Source organism: Diabrotica undecimpunctata, chromosome 6 (genome assembly GCF_040954645.1).
Source record: "Diabrotica undecimpunctata isolate CICGRU chromosome 6, icDiaUnde3, whole genome shotgun sequence".
Classification (NCBI taxonomy): domain Eukaryota; kingdom Metazoa; phylum Arthropoda; class Insecta; order Coleoptera; family Chrysomelidae; genus Diabrotica; species Diabrotica undecimpunctata.
Window position 1 is genome coordinate 31,026,324 of NC_092808.1, and position 23,007 is coordinate 31,049,330.

The following is a 23,007-nucleotide window of genomic DNA, read 5'->3' on the forward strand; positions in this document are numbered from 1 at the left end:
TGTACGCAACTTGTAGAAAATTTTTCCCGGCAGTCCTTTTCAGATCATCTGTCCATCTCATAGGAGGTCTGCCTCTGGGTCTTTTGTGTTGGTATGGTCTCCAGGTTAAAATTGATCTGTGCCATTTGTTTAGATCGCTCCTAGCTACATGTTCAGCGTATTCCCATTTCAACTTTAATGATTTTTGCACCACATCGGTGCAAAAGTGATATACCTAGCATTGCTCTTTCCATCGCGTGTTGAGTGACTCTAAGTATATTCATATTCTTTTTTGTGATTGTCCATGTTTGTGCCGCATAAGTTAATATCGGAATAATGTTAACGTCAAATGTTAATGTTAAAGTTAACATCAAAAACTTTAGATCTAAGATGTAATTGAATTTGTTGATTTCTGAGTATATAGTTCAGTTTACCGAATGCTGTCCAAGCTAACTTCCTTCTTCTTTTTTATTTCTTCAGTTTGAATTTCCCTATTTAGTATTATTTTTTGTCCTAAGTATATATATTCTTTAACTTTTTCTATAACTTTATCGTTTATTATTGTCACGGTGTTTTCGGAGTGCATGTCTTTTGTTTTGTTTAAATTCATTTTCAGTCCTATTTTAGAAGATTCGGTATGTAGTAGTTCAAAAAGCATGGTTTGCATTTCTTGTAGGTCAGTAGCTATCAGGATTATTTCATCTACAAATCGTAGATTACTGAGGTAGCGGCCATTGATGTTTATTCCCTTATATTTCTAATTTAGGTTTTTAAAAACGTCCTCCAAAACTAAGGTGAACAGTTTGGGTGATAAAGTATCTCCCTGTTTGACTCCCCTGTTTAATGGTACAGGGTTCGTGTGTTCATTTTCAGTTAGGTAGTATGTAGCTGTAGCTTGGTTCATAGTTTTTTTTATTAAGTTAATATATCTGCTGTCTATTCTACAATTTTGCATTGCGTTTATTACGGCCGTGTGTTCTATGGTATCAAAAGCTTTTTCGTAGTCTACAAATGCTAGGAAAACTGGAAACTTGTATTCGTTACATTTTTCTATTAATATTTTTGTGGTTAACAGGTGATCGGAAGTTGAATAGCCTTTTCTAAAACCTGCCTGTTCATATTCATTCCTATACTTATAGCCCGCCCGTTAAATTACCTGTAAAATCGTTCTTTTATTCATGTTGTAGCATCAAAATTAACCGAGTTATTGTAAAAAATATTTAAAAATAAAAAATTATTATATGGATTTGCCATATAATAAAATCCATGTAATAAAGTCCATATCATAAAAATTGTTATATGGACTTGCCAAAGATACCCAGATAAGTAAAATGAGTAAGGTCGAAGATTTTTCAGCCTTGCTTCAACAAATGAGGTACGAATCTTTTATTAAAGCCACCACTAAAAATAGTGCTGTTAAATTATCATCTCTTGTTCCGACTGTAAGTGCTCTGGATGAACATACCAAAAGGGTTTATTTACAAATCCAGATATGGTTGGGAAATAATAGCTTAAATATTTTGGATTGGGGTTGGTCTAAAAGTGGAGATTCTTTGGAACCAATTAAAATGCAAAGTTTACCAGCTCCAGAAGAACTGCTGAAAATGATTTTTTGCAATTGTACAAAAGGTTGCGGATCAGCGTGTGGCTGTCGGAGGCTGTGATTATTTTGCAATGCAACATGCGAAACATGCTGTGGTGACAATTGCCAAAATTGTCCTCAAGTAAACGAAGACCAATTGGACGGTGAAAATTATGATTCCGATGATGAATAGATATTCATTTATTTTATACCTCGTTTTATATAAATATTATTTATTTTTAGTTTTTTGGAAAATAAAAAAATTGTAATACAATTATAAACTAAATGTTTTCTATTTATGTCCATGTCTAAGTTAAGGATTTAAGGATTTTATTTTCATCAAAAGGGGTGTTTGTAAGGGTTGAAAAAAGTAGGCACATTTTATAAGTAAAAAATTAATTTTTGTCTACAAACAATGCACTCTAAAAATGTTCAAATCGTTAAAAATATTTTTTAATTCATTTTTGATAAAGGGGGTGGTTCTGAGGGTTAAAATATTGAAATTATAATAAAATGTTATTTTATAAGTAAGAAATTAATTTTTGTTTAATAAAATGCACTCAAGAAATGTTTCAAACCGATAAAAATATTTTTTAATTCATTTTTTTCATAAGGGTGGTTGTAAGGGTTGAAAATTTCCAATAAATAAAATATTATTGTATAGCTAGGGTATTAATTTTGATTTGTATTTAAATACATAATTGAAATGTCTCAAGCTGCTATGACTTTTTTTTCATATTATTTTTATAAAAAGTATTAGCTTTTAAGGGTTTTTTAAAGGGTTTTAAGGGTTGAAAAATGTGAATAATCAATTTTCATATTAGAGAACACATTACAATATTTACCTTATGCAAATAAACAAGATTTAAGTGCATAAAATAATTAAATCCGTGTTTTTCCCAGTTTCTTCAATAAGGGAGTTTTCACCCCTTAAAAACAAAAAGCGCACCTAGAGCGTATATAACTTTTGAAGTGGAGGGTAAGATAAGCTTAATTTGAAATTTTCATAGAAATCGATGCAGTTATAAAAAATTCGGAGGTATTACCATATTTTAAGCCTCAGTAAGTGGACTAAAATATACAGATAATATGCGTATTCATATTAGAGAACACATTACAATATTTACCTTATGCGAATAAACAAGATTTAAGTGCATAAAATAATTAAATCCGTGTTTTTCCCAGTTTCTTCAATAAGGGGTAGTTTTCACCCCTTAAAAACAAAAAGCGCACCTAGAGCGTATATAACTTTTGAAGTGGAGGGTAAGATAAGCTTAATTTGAAATTTTCAAAGAAATCGATGCAGTTATAAAAAATTCGGAGGTATTACCATATTTTAAGCCTCAGTAAGTGGACTAAAATATATAGATAATATGCGTATTTTTAAAAGGGACCACCTGTTTTACAGTCTTTTGTTAGAGTTTTTTATTGCCGATGCAACATATAATCTGTTAATGGCCAATATTGTAGCATTTCTATTTTTCTTTCGTATGTATTAAAACACCGAAAAATATTTTCAATCTTTTTGAGATTGATAATATAAGCATTTTTAGTTTTGTTTAATTGGTATTTCTTTAGTATTTCTTTAATGTTGATTCCGCTTAATATTGCGCGTCAAATAAATATCCACTTAGGTTGGTGGGGAAAGTGATGCGGGGACATTATGACACCACTCTGCAATAGACCACGATACGAATCAGGTCATTGTTTAGTCCGAATTTTTCAGTTTTAAATTCCTAATGGTTTTTCGTTATTCGTTTTTTGTCATCGGAAATTGGTTAGTAAGCAGTGAAGTGTAGTTAAGAAAGAGATTGATTCGGAATAAATAGCTTGCGGCGTGTAGTTCTTCAAAGCCGGCAATTTTTTTGTGGAACGGTGAATTTGTTGAGTTAATCACCGATATGTTGTGCTGTGTCCTATGGAGGAGTTTTGTAAAGCAGCGTTACAACAATTTGACAAGGTCCACATGGCTTTAAGCATGAGCGTTTGAGAATCCGAGTTTTGAAGAGCGCAGTTTGTTGTCATCCACGACAATCCGAAGCCCGAATCAGTTTCAACTTCCCAAGATTTGTCCATAAGATTTGTGTATTTTTATGTTCCATGATAAACCAATTGAAGCTTGAGTGGGACACAGTTGTGTGTTGTTTGCAGTGTTTTGGTTCAATTCCGATCCCAAAACTTTCTTAAAGGAAATACATCAGCCAGAGTAATATAAGGTACTTTTTGTTAAAAATTTTCTAAGTAAAAATAAAAAATAAATGAAATTATAAGTTGTATGGATTAGCTAATTGTCATATTAGTTAAATGCAATTAATTTTAAAATTTAATTAATATTTTAAAAAGGTTTGATACTTCATTTCCACATATGACAGTCAGTATTATCCTTTTTTTGACAATTGGTACATAACCATAAATTTGAATTATTTTGTTTAAAAGTTAACCTCAATGTAAGCTCCGTTGAAAAATCTAGATATTTTCATTTTAATGATAATTTAAATTTCTATAAGTGTCCCCAACGTCTGGAGCTTGTTGTAAATCGTTACAAATAGCGCCATTGTAAGTTTTGTTGTTAAATTTTGTTTATATTATTTTTAATAACTGTTGATGTGACGTAATAATAAATATGTAATGTTTCTCATGATAATAACAAAGAAAACAAACATACCAACAAACATACATTTGGGAAATGTACCGATAGAAAGGGTTGATAAATACAAATACCTATGAACCTGGATTTCAGACAATAATCATCAAACAACCGAAATAAGAGCCAGGATAGAAATAGCAAGAAATGCGTTTGTAAAAATGAAAACATTTCTCCGCAACAAAGACCTTAGATTAGAACTGAGAATAAGAGCACTGAGATGCTACGTGTTTTCGATACTGCAATATGGGCTTGAAAGCTGGACATTAAAGCAAGAATACATAAATAAGTTACAGTCCTTTGAAATGTGGTGTTACAGGAGGATGCTTAAAATAGCATGGACACAGAAGAAAACTAACACGGAAGTATTGCGAGAAAGAATGCAAAATAATAAACACAATAAAACTAAGAAAGTTACAATATCTGGGACACGTAATGAAGGGACAGCGATATGAACTTCTAAGGCTGATAATACAGGCAAAGATAGGAGAAGGAAGGAGTATAGGAAGAAGGAGAGTGTCATGGTTGAAGAATTTAAGGGACTGGTTTAAATGCAGTTCTATAGAACTCTTCAGAGCAGCAGTAGATAGAGTAAAGATAGTGATGATGATATCCAACCTCCGATCGGGAGACGGTACTTAAAGAAGAAGAATGTTTCTCTCTAAACCAAGAGTTGTAGAATTATTTCCTTTTTATCTTTTCCTATAGATTTCCTATCCTAAGATTTTTACCCTTTAATATTTTTTAGGAAAGAAAAACCTTTCTTTCCTTCTAGCAAGATGATTCTTTTAAACGGCGTCCAAATTCAAATAGTTTAGGAACCTTCTTGTGTGTGTTGCCCAGGATATCTATTTGCTTGATTTCTTTCTTTGTAGTTACCCCTTTCAGTCTCTCCTTTATTCACTTACATCCAGGATAATCCGAAGCCAGAATCAGTTTCAACTTCCCAGGATTTGTACATAACATTTGTGTATTTTAACTGTGAGACACAGTTGTGTATTGTTTGCAGTGTTTTGGTTCAATTCCGATCCCAAAACTTTCTTAAAATAAATACATCAGCCAGACTGATATAAAGTACTTTTTGTTAAAATTTCTCAGCTTTCCAACCAAAACAAGAGTGGCCGTTCGCAAACGTTTCGGTTTATTTGCTTACCCTATCTCCAGCCCAGTCCCCACTTTCAACCCCCTATAAGTGATACCCAATGTGGTAGGCAAATTATATCGTTACAATATTGACCATTAATATGCAGAACTTGGGAAAAACATTTTTATTTCATAATTAATATTGCAGTATAAACAGAAAGCACCTAAAGAAAAAAATTAAAAGTGGTGTTCAATATGATCACTTTGTCTTTGGAAATCCATTCTGAATGAAAATTAATCTAAGACTTTTCTAATCGTTTTCGGAGAAAATAGTGCTACTTCTACTATACATATTATATACACTTTCCTTTTTAAATAACCCCATAAAAATAATCCAGAGGTATCAAATCCGGGGATCTTGCTGGCCATTCGATATCCCCTCTTCTTCCAATCCAACGATTTGAAAATGTATTGTCGAGAAACTCACAAACGCCTCGAATATAATGAGCACGTGCTCCATCTTCCTGAAACTAAATTGATATATTCTCACAAGATGAGGATTTATATCATATTAAAAAGGCTGGAAAGAGAAGCATAGGGAGGCGTAGAATGTCATGGCTGCGCAACCTGAGAGAGTGGTACGGATGTACATCAAATGAACTTTTCAGAGCATCCGTCTCAAAAGTCCGAATAGCTATGATGATTGCCGACCTCCGCCGCGGAGATGGCACTTGAAGAAGAAGAAGAAAGAGGCTGGCTAATTTTGAAATTAACTCCAATAATTCTAAAAATGAATAGTATTCGTCATCTGTTATGGTTATATCCTACAAATAAAGTCCAATAATGGTATTATTAATGTCCACACATTGATCTTTTGCAATTTTAAAATCTTGTTCAATTTTCTATTTTTTTTTTGTCATAACCACTGGCATTGCTTGGCTTTGAGCCGGTACTCAATCTTGTTAAAAGCAATCGTAGCAATACAATTGATTGACACACCAGACGACTAGTACATCTACAACAGGCAAATACTTTTTAAACTAATACTGTTTTGAACAGAATAATTTTTATAAGAACTAAACCGGAAGAAATGCCGGCATAAATTTCTCTTTTGCAATTAATGGAATTCTTTACATAAAATGCACGATTCAATTATTTATTAGTGCAGATAAACCATCACATTTATTTTTTCACGTTTAAATTAATTTTGCGTGGAATTACTGCACGTTGAAATCATCACAGTGGAACATTAACATTCACGTGAGTGTCACCTATATTTTGAATGAAAATAAACAAAATATTGCTGACGTCCTTGATCTAATGTATTTCAAATATGGCTGATATAACAATTGTCATTTCCAATCTAATAAATATTTGATAGTGCCATTTCCGGCTGGCATTGATTACTAGAAACATCTGATAAATAAAAATACCTTGCTTGTTTATTTATGTCCTTGCTCGAGGAATCACTCTACAAAGATCCTTTTATCTTTTATAGTTCGTGATGACTGGAGATAACATTATTTATGCAAGCTACATACAACAATATGTTTTACATAGTGTTATTAAACATTTTTAATGATTAGATCCTGTTATAACACTTTATGTATGTAGTTTTTAGATTTTTTCTATTGCAGTCAATATCATTGGAATTTTTGCGGATTTATACACGGATTGCTTATTAATTCTATTCGTCATATTATATTAGTAGGTTTTAATATTATATCCTATCTGTGTTTATTTCTTCTTTTTGAAGTTATACTTCTGTACGCGCGTTCGACGTTGGAAATTTGTACGGGAGTGAATCGGCAAAATCATTACATATGTAAGATATAGGTAAGAGAGAGACAGAAGATATATTTTCTCTCTCTTCCCCTCTCGAGAATAAAAATGTTCCTTTTGTAAATATATTTAATATTTATTAATATTATTATTATTTTATATTAATTTGGTAGATATATACATTTGGCCAAAGTCTTTTACAAATAAATATTCTTCCTGGAACTTCTATGATCCGTAATAACCTTTCCATTTTTGGAATACAAAAAATAAATAAACACAAACACAAAATACAACCAAAAACTGACATCCTAATAAAGTTCTTGTCAAATAATGACATTGATTATCCACCTTATTATATAAAGGCGGGTACACATATGCGAGCAGAACTGTTCGCGAACCGTTTGTGAACGCTATATTCGTTAATTTGTACGACGGGACGAACCGCTTGCGAGCTGCTCGTTCGTTCGTTAAGGTTACTGGTCGACTGAGTTTATGTGAAATCCTACAGAAAACGACAAATGGATAAGCCCAAGGACCTAGAAACATCCTTATAGGATTGACAAAATTCTGCGGACCAGACATTCTACTAGAACTATCTCAAATATTTAATAAATGTTTTCTAGAGCTAGAAGACATACCAGAAGATTAGAGATTGACGATAATAAGCTCAATCCACAAAAAGAAAATAACGAGTGTAAGATTTTTAGAGGTACAAGTTATACCAGTTCGGTGGGGAGGTTGATCGAATTTTTTAATAATACTTTTGTCTGAATAACATAGATATAAAACAGATATGTTATTCAGATATCTTAATCTTCTTACAATATATTTTATTATTCAATGAGTAACTTTTGAAACAAATATGTTAGTTTTTAACGAGAGTGTTAAAACTTTTATATAAACCCTGTATAGTCGCGAGATGTTAGTCATCGAGCCGCTAATTTCACAGAGAACGGAACTCGCATTCCAGAGGTTGTGCATACAAGGACACTGATGCATTTTAAAAGTTCTTCCGTGCTTTGACTTACGCTTATTTAGAACATCTTAGACATACGAAGTGAATCGAATAAACACTTGTTTTTATTGCGGTTACAAGCTGAAGAAATTTACAATGAGACTTTATGTGTACAAGGTGCGCATTTTGCTATTTTCCTATGCATATGTAATGAATAAAAAACTATACATAATGAGATATAATTTGCAGATATGTAAATAACATTTGCTATAATACAGATTCAGATTGTTTCTATATCAAATCTATAAAATCCTCATTAGAAAAATTATCAAATAATCGTCAAAGTAGGAACTATAAAAGAGTGTGCAACAAGAAAATTATTCTAATCAAATTGCTATAAGAAAAAGCTAAAAAAAAAACAAGTAATATGAAATAAATATTGACGCAGTAAGACAATATATTGTAGCATCTTTTGTTCACTCTGTATATCATAAAACTTTTATATTGTTTTGATTAAACGCTTTAAAATTGCATCTTCAAATTTTCGAAGACCTAAATGGCATAACCTAAATGTTTATTTGTACTGACAGATGCCTCTACGATATAACCTTTTATGTAACAATAAAACACTGAAAACTTTGTTTTCAAAACTTCCACAAAATTTATTTTAAATTCTTGGAACATGTAAGAGGGATGGGGTGAAGTATCATATTAGACGAAGGCATAAAATTTTATCCAGGATTTTACAAATGCAGCATGTAAGACGGATGGGGTGGTAGATAAAAATTTTATAACACTGATTTTACAAAATGTTAACAAAATTTATCTGTTTCTGCTTTGAATTTATTGATTTTCAATTTTCAACAAAATGATGGTAGCTGGAGTACGTCTCGACCAAGAATATAACGTCGGATTCTCTCACGAACAATTAATTCAGCCGTAAAGAATGAAAAATAGAAACTACGACGTATTTACAAAGAGGTATCAATATATTTATTTTAGATATTTTTAATTTATTATTGGAATACTAGCAGAAACTTTTGAAAACACCTTATGTAGCATAAGAGATCAATTTAATCGAAAAAAAAAATTAACTTAATGGAAATCAATAAATAGCAATGTAAGATAAAATATAAACTGCGTTGCTACTAAAAGAACTGTAGAGAATAAAATATTCCATTTCACGGATATTCAAAAAACAAGATGATATTTATTTAAACGCTATATCTGATTTAATGAGTTTTCGCGCAACCTTTTGCTAAAATACCTTCAACTTTAAAAACGAATGATTCAAATGTAAAAATTTACATGTTAAAATATTAATATATTAAAGTCAGTTGGCCAATCCGGAGTAGATTTATTTTTTATTGACTGTAACATATGTAGAAGTATTGGAATGTTATCGATCGTAAACTACCGTTAAAAATGTATCTGCTTAATGAGTATCAAATCGATTATCCCATCGCGAATGGGTCTTATTAAGGAGTCCAATAAATAATTGGTGAAAGAATGGAATTGTACAAGATATTTTCATTTCCGCTTTCAGAGTTATAGCAGCATGAATGTTTTAGAGAAAAACATTGAGATGCTTGTGGGTTTCACACATTAATAATACATGTTTTTTAGAATGGTAATTATTTAGTAAACCGGAACGCCTCAAAAATGCCAAATTTTTTGTGGACTTAGCCGAAAAAGTGAAAAAAACCTCAAATTTTAATGTTTTCTTTGCTTTAAACTAGTAAAAGTGCCCAAATAATCTAAAATACAGAAAAAATAACAAAAAAAGTACTATGAATAAAAAAAAAATTACATAAAAAGCAAGGAAAAGTATATATACATGTCTTAATAAAAAAAACGTAACTAAAACATATTAAATATCACTGTTTTTTACTGTTTAATTATGAAAAAATGGGTAAAATTATTTAAAACAATCAAGATTTTTAATATTTCAAAACAATATGGCGGCCATGCGCAAGAAGTTAAATTTTATGTACTTTTGACATTGTTGCCAGTTTTAACCTTTAAAAGATCTAAAAATTTCATGAAAATTACCTTAATTAAAACAGGTAGATCCAATCTTAATAACCACGTGCAAAACGAGTACTCGTTAACCATCGTCTTATTTTATTATTAAAAATGTAAACAAATAAACCAAATCTAACCTAACACTGGTAAAAAAAAGCAGTAATAAGAATAAAATGTTATAATTAAAAATCAAAATTTTTATATTTCATAAGAAAACATGAAATTAAAACTAAACCAACGTAACCAAATCTAACCTAACGCTGATAAAAAGCAGTAATAAGAATAAAATTTTGTATAATTAAAAATAAAAATTTTTATTTTTCATAAGAAAACGTGATAATAAACGTAAAGTAACGTAACCAAATCTAACCTGACCCTTGTAAAAAAGTTATAATTTTCAGTTAAAAGTACGTAATATAAACTTTACGTTTTAGATAATTTTTTATTTTTCATTAGAAAACATAATTTTGAATAACTATGGCAACACTGGTTAAAAGTACCCTTCTTGACCATAAGAAACAGTTGTCATTCCTGTCATTTCTTGTTGTTTCATGGTAAATAATGGCGGTGGCTTTTAAAAATCGAGCATATTTTAAATGGAAATTACATAAAAAAAGAACGTTTTGCACCGAATAAAAAGTATTGCACAATCATTAGTAAGTGAAGCAGAATTCATTGATATAAATTTCATCTCCATAGACACGGTTCCGGCTTATTACACTAGTACCTTTAGAATATTATCTGAAAACGTAATGTTTAATTCGTACAATAATATTTTTTTAGATTACTATTCATTTTACTATACATACAGGACGGTACGTTACTGAAGGATAGAAATATTTACCATGGATATTTACAATTACTGTCAATTTAACATATTCTGGCACTTTATTTTTAATTATTAACGATATTAACAATTTTACTTATACAAAACTAATATTTATATATAGGTATACATATATAATTGTATAATTACTTATTTCGTCTGACTAAGTTACAGTTGTTGTTTGCCGTACATATGACGCAGCACGAACAAACTTCAATAAAATGAGAAAGCTACTTTGTGCAAGAGAACTGAAATTAGACTTGAAAGTTAAGCTGGTAAGGTGTTATATTTTCTCGACTCTGCTTTACGGGATAGAAGCATGGACACCTAACGCGTCGACTACTAAAAAGTTGAAAGCATTTGAACTGTGGGTGTAAAGAAGAATCCTGAAGATATCATGGACCGAACATGTAAAAAACAACGAAGTCATGAGAAAAGTCAACAAAAGAATGGAAATATGGGAAACCATCAAGACACGAAAGCTGCAATACCTGGGGCATGTTATGCGTAATGAAAGATACAACTATTCACTTCAATTAATTATACAAGGGAAAATCCAGGGCAGGAGAACTATTCAAAGCGGCAGCATTTAAGATCAAAATAGCCATGACGATTGCCAACCTCAGTCGCGGAGATGGCACGTAAAGAAGAAGGCGCAAGAGCACAATTTGTCAAACTTTCTGTGTATGAATCGATATCAGTAGAGTCTTAAAACTTATTGTATAAGTTATAATAAGTTTATATTCTTCCCTCCTTTGAAGAAACCCAAAAGGCCTTAAATAAGCTGAAAACTCACAAAGCGCCGGGTATGGACGAGATACCAGCAGAACTGAAATATGGGGGAGACGCACTACATCGCCAAATCCACCAGCTAATAACGCACATATGGTTAGAAGAATGGATACCAGCACGATGGAAGGAAAACATAATAGTGCCCATCCACAAAAAACAAAATGCGCGAATTATAGAGGAATTTCACTCCTAAACACGGCATATAAAACCCTCTCAAACATCATTCTTAGTAGACTAATCCCTTATGCTGAATATGTCATAGGCGAATATTAAGCCGGTTTTAGGGCAAACAGATCAACAATAGATCAACTATTCACGCTGAGACAACTTCTAGAAAAGGAATGGGAGTATAAAAGACCCATATACAATCTTTTCATAGATTTTCGACAGGCATATGATATGAGCGTAGAAAGAAGCCAAGTATGGAATGCTATGGCGGAGTTCTCAATACCAAAGAAACTCATTCGGATGACCAAAGTCTGTATGCAGGGTGGAATATCTAAAGTAGGTGATGTAGAATATCGCAAACAGGGTGATGCGTTATCTCCACTACTTTTTAACGTTGTATTAGAGAAAGCCATGAGGTCGGCCGAAATAAAAACAGAATTGCTATCGGTTCAAGGTCCCAAGCTATTACTCGCATATGCAGATGACATAGATCTCGTTGGAGACTCCATCCTATCCACGAAAGACATCTTCAACAAGGTGTAAGGAGCAACAAGTGAAGTAGGGCTGAAGATTAATGAAGAGAAGACGAAATATATGTGTATAAATAGAACGACACGAAGAGACAGAATAGGACAAAATTTGACGGTCAACACCTTCAATTTCGAAAGAGTACAACGTTTTAAGTATCTGGGGGCCGTAATCACAGCTAACAACAACGTTACTGAAGAAATAAAAGACAGAATCCAATCTGCAAACCGCTGTCTATTCGCACTGGATAAGCTCATAAAATCAAAAAATCTTACAAGAAGTTCAAAGATAAAAATCTATAAATCCATCGTCAGACCTGTAATAACATATGGATGCGAAACGTGGACCATGACCAAAGCAAACGAAGAAAAGCTCAGACGCTTTGAACGAAAAATACTTAGAAAAATTTTCGGACCTCACCATGACACCATGACATCACCACAAACCAGTATAAGATCAGAACCAATATCGAATTAAAAGCACTCTACAATGACGCCGATATTGTCCAAGAAATTAAATCACAGCGACTAAGATGGGCAGGCCACGTGCACAGACTGCATAACGAGAGACTTGTATAATTGGTATGGGAGGAGATTCCCACAGGCAAAAGACCACTCGGACGTCCCAGAATGCGATGGAGAGATAACATCCAAGCAGATCTTCGGAAAATGAACATTCCATTTGACCCTAGGTTGATGGAAGACCGAACAAATTGGAAAAAAGTTGTACAGTCAGCCAAGACCCACCCAAGGTTGTAGCGCTACGTGATGATGATGATGATTATAATAAGTTTAACAGAAATAACTTATATATAAGTTATTTATGCATTCCCGCATCGTCAGAGACTAGGGCTGATACAAAGTCACACACAGAACGGCCAGCGAATATCTCTTGCTTATTTCCCACTTAAAGTTGATAGCTACAAATGTGCTACTTTAATGGCCATAAACGAAAACGATTTGATAATATCGTTTTCTGTGTTTTGAACTATACGAAATTTTGAAAAGTTTATAGATTTTACAAAAAGCTTTGCTATCGCTCTGATGAATTGAAAAGCCATTATATTGCCTCTTATTTCTTTCATGTGGTCATCTTTGTCTTCATCTGTGTTAGGTTCTTTCTTTTTCTTTATCATTTTCTTGCGTCTCATCAATACGGTTGTTTTTTTTGCCCGTTTGTGTGTCTAGAGCCTTTCCTGCTGCTTCTTTGATGCTGGTGGCTATATGTTTGTACATACTCTTCTTTTAATATTTATTCCATTCTTTGCTTCAAGTTTTCCATCTGATCCCGTTTGGTGCAAGTACTTTACGTTGTAACTATGTATACTTTTTAGATTACCTATAATGTTTGTTGTTCATTATTCGGGGTCGAGTTTGACGTCGCCGGTCAGAACAATTTCACATCGGTTAGGGATTTGATCCAAGATATTTATGAAAGTTATATCAAAGCTGTCACTTACATCTACATGTTGTTCGTTATTTGGAGCATAAGTTCTTATAATTAGTATTTCTCGTCCGTTAAGATAAAGTGTCATTTTAATATTGCTTTCATTAATACTTTGCCATGCCTTTATTTGTTGTTTCAGTCCTTTTTGTAGTATAATCGAGACTCCGGCTGTTGAGTGGGCTGAGTGGGTTTTTATATGTTCATCATTTTTTTGTTTACCGCTAGTACGCTAGTACGTAGTCACGTTTAGCTTTCTTTGTTAGATTTCCTAATATTCTTCTTATTGCTTGTTCCTAATGCCTTCACCATTCCATATTTCAATTTGTTTTTGTTGTCTTGTATTCTCGAAATAGCCGATGCAAGCGTTCCCCTATTCATCACCAGGGGACACGATGGGAAATAGACAACTCCATATGGAGTTGACAAGACCAAAGGTCTAAATACGTATATCGCATTGATAAATTAAACATTTCGGTTCGTATATATTTTCAAATTTAAGCTTGTATTCAAATGTCCTACTACCATTACAGAAATGTTCCTTAACAGTCGAGTAACATTATGGTTGTTGTATTCGTGGCATAATTAACCTTTATTTTTTTAAGGACTAGTATGAATTGCAATTATTGTAAATCTTATTTATACCATTACACATTTTGTGCGAATTTCTGTATATTCTTTTATAAATGAAATTATTCCCATTTAGTAGTAAATTCTTATTCGTTCAAATAAGTAGAAATTTTTTGTGGAGATTTTAGTAAAGTTTGTATTTAATTTTTGAGTATTTTATCCAGGACCTAATACTTTTTATTTTTTTAAGCCTTAGAAGTCCTTCACTTCTGAGTTTACTTGTCCGGCACTGGGATTTTTACAATTTCATCCAAAAAATAGAAGACTCACAATTAAGTACAACCATATTTAGAAAATCACGACCTTGCATGCTGTTTAGAACCGCATACCTACAAAGTTGTATGCTTAAGTTTACTGTGGGTATGTAACTTTTTAAACCAAATTAGGAATACGTTGGTAATATATTTCGTTCGATTAGAAAATTTGCGTAACATCGTGGGAAATAGTTTAATATTGATAGCGGGACATCGCCCGAAATGATTTAGACCCGTTCTAGTCGTGGTCAATGGCAATTAGTTATGGGGCAAAACCAAAAAATAGGAGTATTGATTTATCTTTCAATCATTCGTAGTATAGATATTGCAGTAAGACATTTAAGGATTTGCAAATCTGAGTTAAGATACTCTTTTAGAAGCAGCCGATCAATATGGCAGTAGATACTGCTACACCGAATTCACTGAATATAGTCCAAGTCCAAACCATTGTCGAAGATTGCGTATTACAATATTTATAACTCAAGTATAATAATTAATATTTGGTTTTTCGGATTTAGCTCAGCCTCAGCCCCGAATAGCAGAATAAACGCTAAAATATCGTAAAAGTTTACGAAAAAAAATTAATCTTGACGTTAAAAGATGCAATTTTACCTTACGTTTTTCTTAACTGAGTGGCATTACTTCATTTTTAGGTTCACTGAAGATGGACTGATTAGTCCGAAAATGTTCTGAACATTATTATAATCCATTTGGATTTTTTAATTCAATTTCTTAATTAAATATGTCACTTACAACAGAAATTGTTTACTTCGATGATCAAGTTTTTTACTAATATAAATTCTTAGTGTATTATCCGTAGTGTAGTGGTTAATATCCCGCCTTTCTCACAGAAGCCCGGGGTCAGATTCCCCGCCGGCGCCGGGGAGAGTTTTTTGTTTTTATTTTTAATTCATTAACTTTTTATCTTTTATTATTTTAAAATTATAAATGTATATTTAACGCTTTAGTTATTTATCTTTTATTTTAGTTTTATTTTATGAAATAACTTTTTTTACGAAAATTGAAGACCGGTCTGGGATACTACAGTTATCGTATACGTTCGTAATATACGTTATAAGTTACAAGTTAATATATACGAATTGAATAGAAACCATATTACGATCCATTCAGATAAAGATTTTGAGAATGATTGACAAAACTGTTGCCGATAGAATAAGAATCGAATAAGATGTCAGAAATACATAGTCCTACCATAAATATTGATACAAGTGTAAACGCGGCTTGTACGGCTGACAAACTCAACGTAGCTAAAAGTTATGTTGGCATTACTGACAGTTGACATGTACACTATAAACGAATCAAAACATGCCAGTCTAGTCTGAGCCGTTACGATGAAGTGGACAGACAAAGAGAACCGTATTGCTGTCATCGCTCTTCATAAGTGCGGAATACACAGAGCTCGTACTTTTGAATTACTCAAACCGTTAAACATTAGGCGTGTTTTCGTGTATCGTACTGTTAAGGCGTCGCATGGCTCGTACGCCACAGGTAATTAGCGATATAGGTCAAGAATTAACGGAAATTCTGTCCGAAAACAAAAAATTATGGCTGGGGAAATGGATACTGCTCCAAGAACCATGAGTCGCAGTATTAAACAAGACTTGGGACTTGGGGCTTTCAAACGATAAACAGGACAACGCCTTACCATTGTATTAAAACAAAATAGAAAAAAAATCAAGACGCCTGTTGTCGTTTTACGGTAAACAACGTTACAAAAAAATTCTTTTTACAGATGATAACATTTTAACTGTGGAGGAAACTTTCAATAGAGGTGGGTCATCTAAGGAAGCCCGCGAACTAGTGGCAAGGAAAAAATGAGGTCACTTCTTTAAATTTTTGTAAAAAGGGCGTTAAAGCAGCGGCCAGAAATTATCAACGGGACATTTAAACAAGTTTAGTGGAGCCCCTAAACAACACTATGTTTCAAAATAGACCATGGACATGTCAACGGGAATCTGCACCTCACGAAAACTACTCAAAAGTGGCTTGAAAATCCTATACCCGAATTTATTAGTAGTGACGATTCTGTCAGATAATCTAGGAGAGATCAAAGACATGCTCCAAGAACTGAATTACATACTACAAGAAACTGGGCTGGAGATAAATTTCGAGAAAACCAAAATGATGACCAATATGGTTCCCAGCGAAGAGATACAGATCAATAACAACAAGGTAGAATTAATCGATAAATACACATACTTGGGTCATGAAATCAGAATAACCAGAGACAACCAAACCTGCGAGCTAAATAGACGAATCACGTTGGGATGGGCGGCATATGGAAGGATGAGAGACATTTTTAAAACAAATACTCCAATTCACCTGAAAAGAAAGGCATTTAACTAATGCATCCTACCAGTCTTGACCTACGGAGCAGAGACCCTAACTTTAACGAAAGCTACTGCCGAAAAACTGAGGGTAACACAAAGGCGAATGGAGAAATCAATGCTGGGTCTGACCTTGAAAGATCGCGTGAGAAATGAGGAGATACGCCGACGAACTGGCGTTGACGATATTATACTGCGAATCAATAAACAAAAGTGGAGGTGGGCTGGACATGTTGCTAGAATGGAAGACGGAAGATGGACGAAGAGATTATTGGAGTGGAGACCAAGAGCCGACAAGCGAAGTCGAGGCAGACCACCCACCCGATGGACCGACGACCTAAGGAGAATAGAAACAAACTGGATTGCAGCAGCTAGAGATAGAGAGAACTGGAGACGTTTGGAGGAGGCCTATATCCAACAATGGATGTGAAAACGGGGCTGGATGATGATGATGATGATGATGACGATTGGCCACCACCCAGCTCAGACCTTAATCCACTCGATTACAAATTGTAGTCAGTTTTAGAGGGTACAAGACGATACCATAATGCGGAGTCATTGAAGAAGGCGCTGGTAGAAGCTGTGGATAATTTCCCTAAACATGTCATCCGTACATCGATTGATGAATGGACTAGCAGACTTCGGTGCTGTATTCAAGCAAATGGTGGCCATTTTGAATATTTTTTTGTAGTTTGTAGCTCATTATATCAGTAATAAAGTGTGAAAGAATTTTTAAATCAAACCAGTAGTTAATTTTTTTCAGTTAAATACCTTGTATCAATATTTATAGCAGGACTAGTACAGACAAAGTAGACGTCGATGGATAGAGAACAATATTGTTTCCGGTATAATAATACGAGTATGAAAAAAATCACACAAGGGAATGTATAGAAACTAGTTATAATGTAATACAAAACTAATAGACGTTGGCGATTGCAGAGATCATCAAAGATGGACAAAGAGGAGCAGTTCTTAGATCCCACCAATGAAGACAAAATGCGATATAAAGGGTATAAAAATTTAGATTGTTACAAATAATGAACAATTTAGAAATGCAGTTATAACCATATAATTACCATTACACGTAATAAAAACAAATTAGTCTACAAACATAATTATCTAATGAATCACTTAAAAGCTCATATTGATACCTTACAGCAAACAAAACCATTTCAAATAAACACGTTATAAATTCCAACAATTTTATTGTTAGCTAAATACGAAATTACTTGTTAAATGCCTTCTTTAAATAGGTAGGTACCTATTTACCAATTTATAGTATTAGTTGTTGCAGAATTACAATTATCGCGTATCTCAATCAATTAACGACACAGCAACCAAAACATTATTAAATGTCTTGCAATTTTTAAAGAATATGAACAAGACACCATCTTTGTATATTTAAAACTGCATATTAAAAACTTTGTATATTTAGAGCATTTAAAACTTAATTTTAAAGTTTAAGTTTCTATTGAGAAATTCACTACATTTTTTATTTATTTATTTATTTTTTAATAAAGTTGCCACCAACATAAATATGATATCTACCGGCAGTGCGAAAGGAATACTAATAAACGGTGAATGGTTGAATAACATTAGATATGCAGATGACACTATAGTTTTTGCCGATAATCTGAATGACTTACAGATATTAACAAATCGCATAACAGAAGTCAGCAACAGATACGGACTAGCTCTTAACATAAAGAAAACCAAATTTATGACAATTAGTAAAAAACCAATACTAAACGCTCAACTTACAATCAACCAACAGGATATCGAAAGAGTCGAGCAATATACATATCTAGGCACCAATTTAAATAGCCAATGGGACCACTCAACAGAAATTAAACAGCGAATAATAAAAGCAAAAGCAGCATTCGTTAGAATGAGAACTATTTTCAACAGTCGAGACATATCATTAAAAACAAAATGCCGTCTATTGAACTGCTACATATTCACAGTTCTGCTCTACGGAATGGAAGCATGGACACTGACTGTTGCATCTATGAATCGGCTCGAAGCTTTCGAAATGTGGTGTTATAGGCGCATCTTACGTATATCCTGGGTTGACAGAGTTACTAATGTGGAGGTCCTGCGTAGAATGGGGAAAGAATGTGAAATTCTCATGACCGTCAAAACTAAAAAGTTGGAATATCTAGGTCATGTAATGAGAAACCAAGAACGTTACGGCCTTCTCCAGCTGATTCTCCAAGGGAAAGTAAATGGTAAGAGAGGACCGGGAAGAAGACGCATTTCCTGGCTTCAAAATTTGCGAAAGTGGTATAACACGACTACCACTGAACTGTTCCGCGCTGCAATAAGCAAAGTGAAGAAAGCCGTGATGATCGCCAACGTCCGGAACGGATAGGCACTTTAAGAAGAAGAACCGGCAGTTTACTCGCTTCCAAAAAGGTTCCTTTCTTTGAATCCACACCTTTGAATGCACCTTTTTGGTGCATTTTTGTGGCTTGGGACAAGTGTTTATTAAACTTAAACTTACTTTCGGCGTTAATTCGGAACGCGTTGCCGCATCGAAACACCATTTTGTCTTTTATCACACCAAGTTTAATCATAAATTCCTGCGCGCTACCTTTGTTTAAGTACAACGCAAAATTTTTAGTAAACCTTAGTACACACTCTTCTTTGCCGATAGAGTAAATCCACACCTTTTGGGTGCATTTTGTGACTTAAGACAAGTTTATTACACTTAAATTTACATTCGGCTTTAATTCCAACCCGTTGCCGCATCAAAACACCATTTTGTCTTTTATCAAACCATGTTTGATCATAACTCCATTATAGCTTTCTTTGGTGTCTAACAAACAAGAAATGGGTTAAAAATGCTATTTTCCATCAATACCTCAAACACAATTGCCCAATTTAGATGTTGCAGATGAAAATATTGCCAATCTATAGTACATTACATAAATATACGTTCACAGAGTATATAACATTGATTTTGTAATTAACGGTTAAAAGTCTGTCTGGGAATCCCACAGTATTTATTTTATAAAATATTATATTTATGTATAATGTAAACATAAATCACTTTGAGAATCAAACAATATTTATTAACTCAAAATTTCATATATGTTCCTCGATATTTTTAAATTAAAAAATGTAAAATAATATAACCCATCCTAACCTAAAATCAGCCTGGAAAGCTCACAATATTTATTACTTAAAAAATTTCATCTTTCTTAATCTTATTATTAAATGTACACCAATATAATATAATAAACCTAACCTAACTTAACCAAACCTAATCAAATCTAACCTAACTCTCGTAACAAACCATTTTCTGTTAAAAGTAGGTAAGAATAAAATGTTATATAAATAAAAATTAAAATTTTCATTTTTCATAAGAAAAATTATTTCGTACAACTATAAGCCGTCTGGAGCATATGAAACAGTTGTCATTCATTTCATGGTAAATAACAAGTGATAAGGTATCTGATGGAGCCAAAAGGCTGAAATAATTATAATGTATAATACAGCGGCAAGTAGACGAGATGTGAATATTCTTGTTCTTATCATTACCTTATCTTCCATTCTACCATTATCTTGTTCGACGCATTATCACTGCGCCTGGCTTTTGGTATCCTCTTTGATATCTTCTTCAGGGCTTCCGAGGACTCAGTCTCCCGAGCCCCCAGTCACTACTACACTTATCACTAATCAATGCATTACTGCTACTGGGAACAGCGGACGATTCATTTATACCGTCGATGGTGACGTGGTTTGGGTGGAGGTTAGCGTGAACATTTCTCACGGAGGGATTTTGATTGAAGGATCGAGCGGACGATATTTTCTTTATGAGAGGTCTCCATGTCGAAGGTAACAGGATGCCGTCATCTCTTTTATTGAGACAATTTGATCTCGCTTCAATTTTTATGGTTTCTCGGATAATTCTTGGTTTATAGAATCGGGTGTCGGTTATGATTCTAGAGTTTTTAAAATCAATTTTGGGATCTGTATGGAAGATGGTGCTGAAATTAAATCGGAATTGGGAACAGAAATGGAATGTTCATAAATCCTATTGTGAATTCTACGATTTGTATGGCCTATATAAGATCGGAGGCAGTCTGCACAAGGAATTTCATAAACTCCGTGTGGTTTATTTGGAATGTTGTCTTTGATTGATCGGACAAGAGATGAAAGTTTTTGTTGGGGGTAAATATTGTCTTCATTCCTCTTCATTTAAGAATTTTGTCGATTTTGTCAGTGACACCTTCGATGTAAGGAAGAAAAGCTTTAGTATGACGAGGGTCTGAGTCTTTGGTTTGAGATTGAGTGGGGGGGATTGTGGGTGCTCCTATTGATGTAATTTTCGTGGTAACCGTTTTGGATGAGGGCTTGTTTTAAACTACAGAGCTCAGCGGGTCTACTTGCATCATCGCAAAGGCGTATTGATTTGAAGACAACTGTGTTAATGACTGAATTAATTTTTGAAGGTGGATGATGAGAGTTGGCATGTAAACAACGATTGGTATGGGTGGGTTAAGGAGGGTGGGTGGGAGGTTAATCGGTAAACAGTGTGATAAAAATTTTGGGATTGGTTTTTCTATATGATAACGTCGAGAAACGGTAGGGATAAATCAGTTTCCACCTCCATTGTGAACTGGTTACTAGAATTTATACCCTTCAGATGGGTTTGAAAAGACACCAAAGCATCCGTGCCGTGGGGCCAAATAACGAATGTGTCGTCAACATATCGTAGTCAACATGTGGGTTTAAACAATGATGTGGATAGTGCTCGGGTCTCGAAGTCTTCCATAAAGATATTGACAATTACTGGAGATAATGGGGAGCCCATTGGGGCACAATTTATTTGTCTGGAGAATTGATTTTGGAAGATGAAATAAGTGTTCGACATACAATGTTTAATGAAAGATAAGTGGTCTTGCTGGATACTTTATTTAGTTTTCAGAATGTTTAAGAGTTTCATCTATAGGAATGTTTGTAAAGAGTGAAACGATATCGAAACTTACCAGAATGCCTGACGGTGAGATAGGGTATTGTTTAATAAGTTTGACAAAATGGAAAGAATTTTTTATCAAGGATGAAGCATTTTTGGCGAGAGATTGTAGAGTTTTAGCTAAGTTCTTGGACAATGGTTGTGTAGGGCAGTTGTATGCACTGAAAATGGGACATATCGGGTTTGTTAATTTTGAGCAGGCTATATATTCGAGGTATTCTGGAAGACTTTTCACGAGGAACTAGAGATTGTTTTATGTCAACAGGAAGAGCTGTTTTATTATTATGGCTTTTGTTGTTTTCTCCAGATAGGTTGTTGGATTATTAAGAATTGGTCTGTAGTCTGTAGTCTAGAGTATTATTGAGATTTAAGGGTGTATTATTGTAAGAAAAAATGTTAGGAGTAGGGAGTTTTGAGTTTCTAAGAACTCTAGCGATTTATTTTCTAGTTATGCATCACAACAGCATCTTCGGAAGGTAAACTGGAGATGGCTTCTTCAGTTTAACAGATGATTGTCTTAATTGGAATGTGAATTGGGATAACAGAGTAATTGAAACCTTTTGCTAAAGCTTGAGTGGCAATGGTAAAAATAGGGTTATCAGAAAAGTTGTGAACCATTGTATTAGGTTTCAAAGTTGTAGGTTTTGGAATTTGTTTGGCAATTAGATGCGCTAATTTCTGCTTATGACTTTCAGTCTTAGATTCGAAAGTGTCTGTTGATACGATCGAAACTGTCCCATAATATAGTATGTACATTGAAAGAATGAATAGATGACCAGATATTAAAAATATTGATATTTGTGACATCTAGTTTTCGTCTAGTGGCATGAATAACTTTACGGAGAAGCGCAAAACTGGTCTTTCTAAGAATTTGGGAGATAGAAGAATAGAAGATAGAAGAACTATGGTGTTTGAATTTTAGAAATTTGGGAATGACTTTATGGCAAAAGACGATTCTTACGTAGCATCAGATTGAGCAGTGAGCCG

General features: G+C 33.5%; 1 protein-coding gene across 2 annotated transcripts in view; it reads right to left on the reverse strand.

Annotated features, from left to right (window-relative positions):
- The window catches only part of CrebA (Cyclic-AMP response element binding protein A), a 440,191-nt gene that overhangs the window by 248,691 nt on the left and 168,493 nt on the right, over positions 1-23,007 (reverse strand). The window lies entirely within an intron of this gene.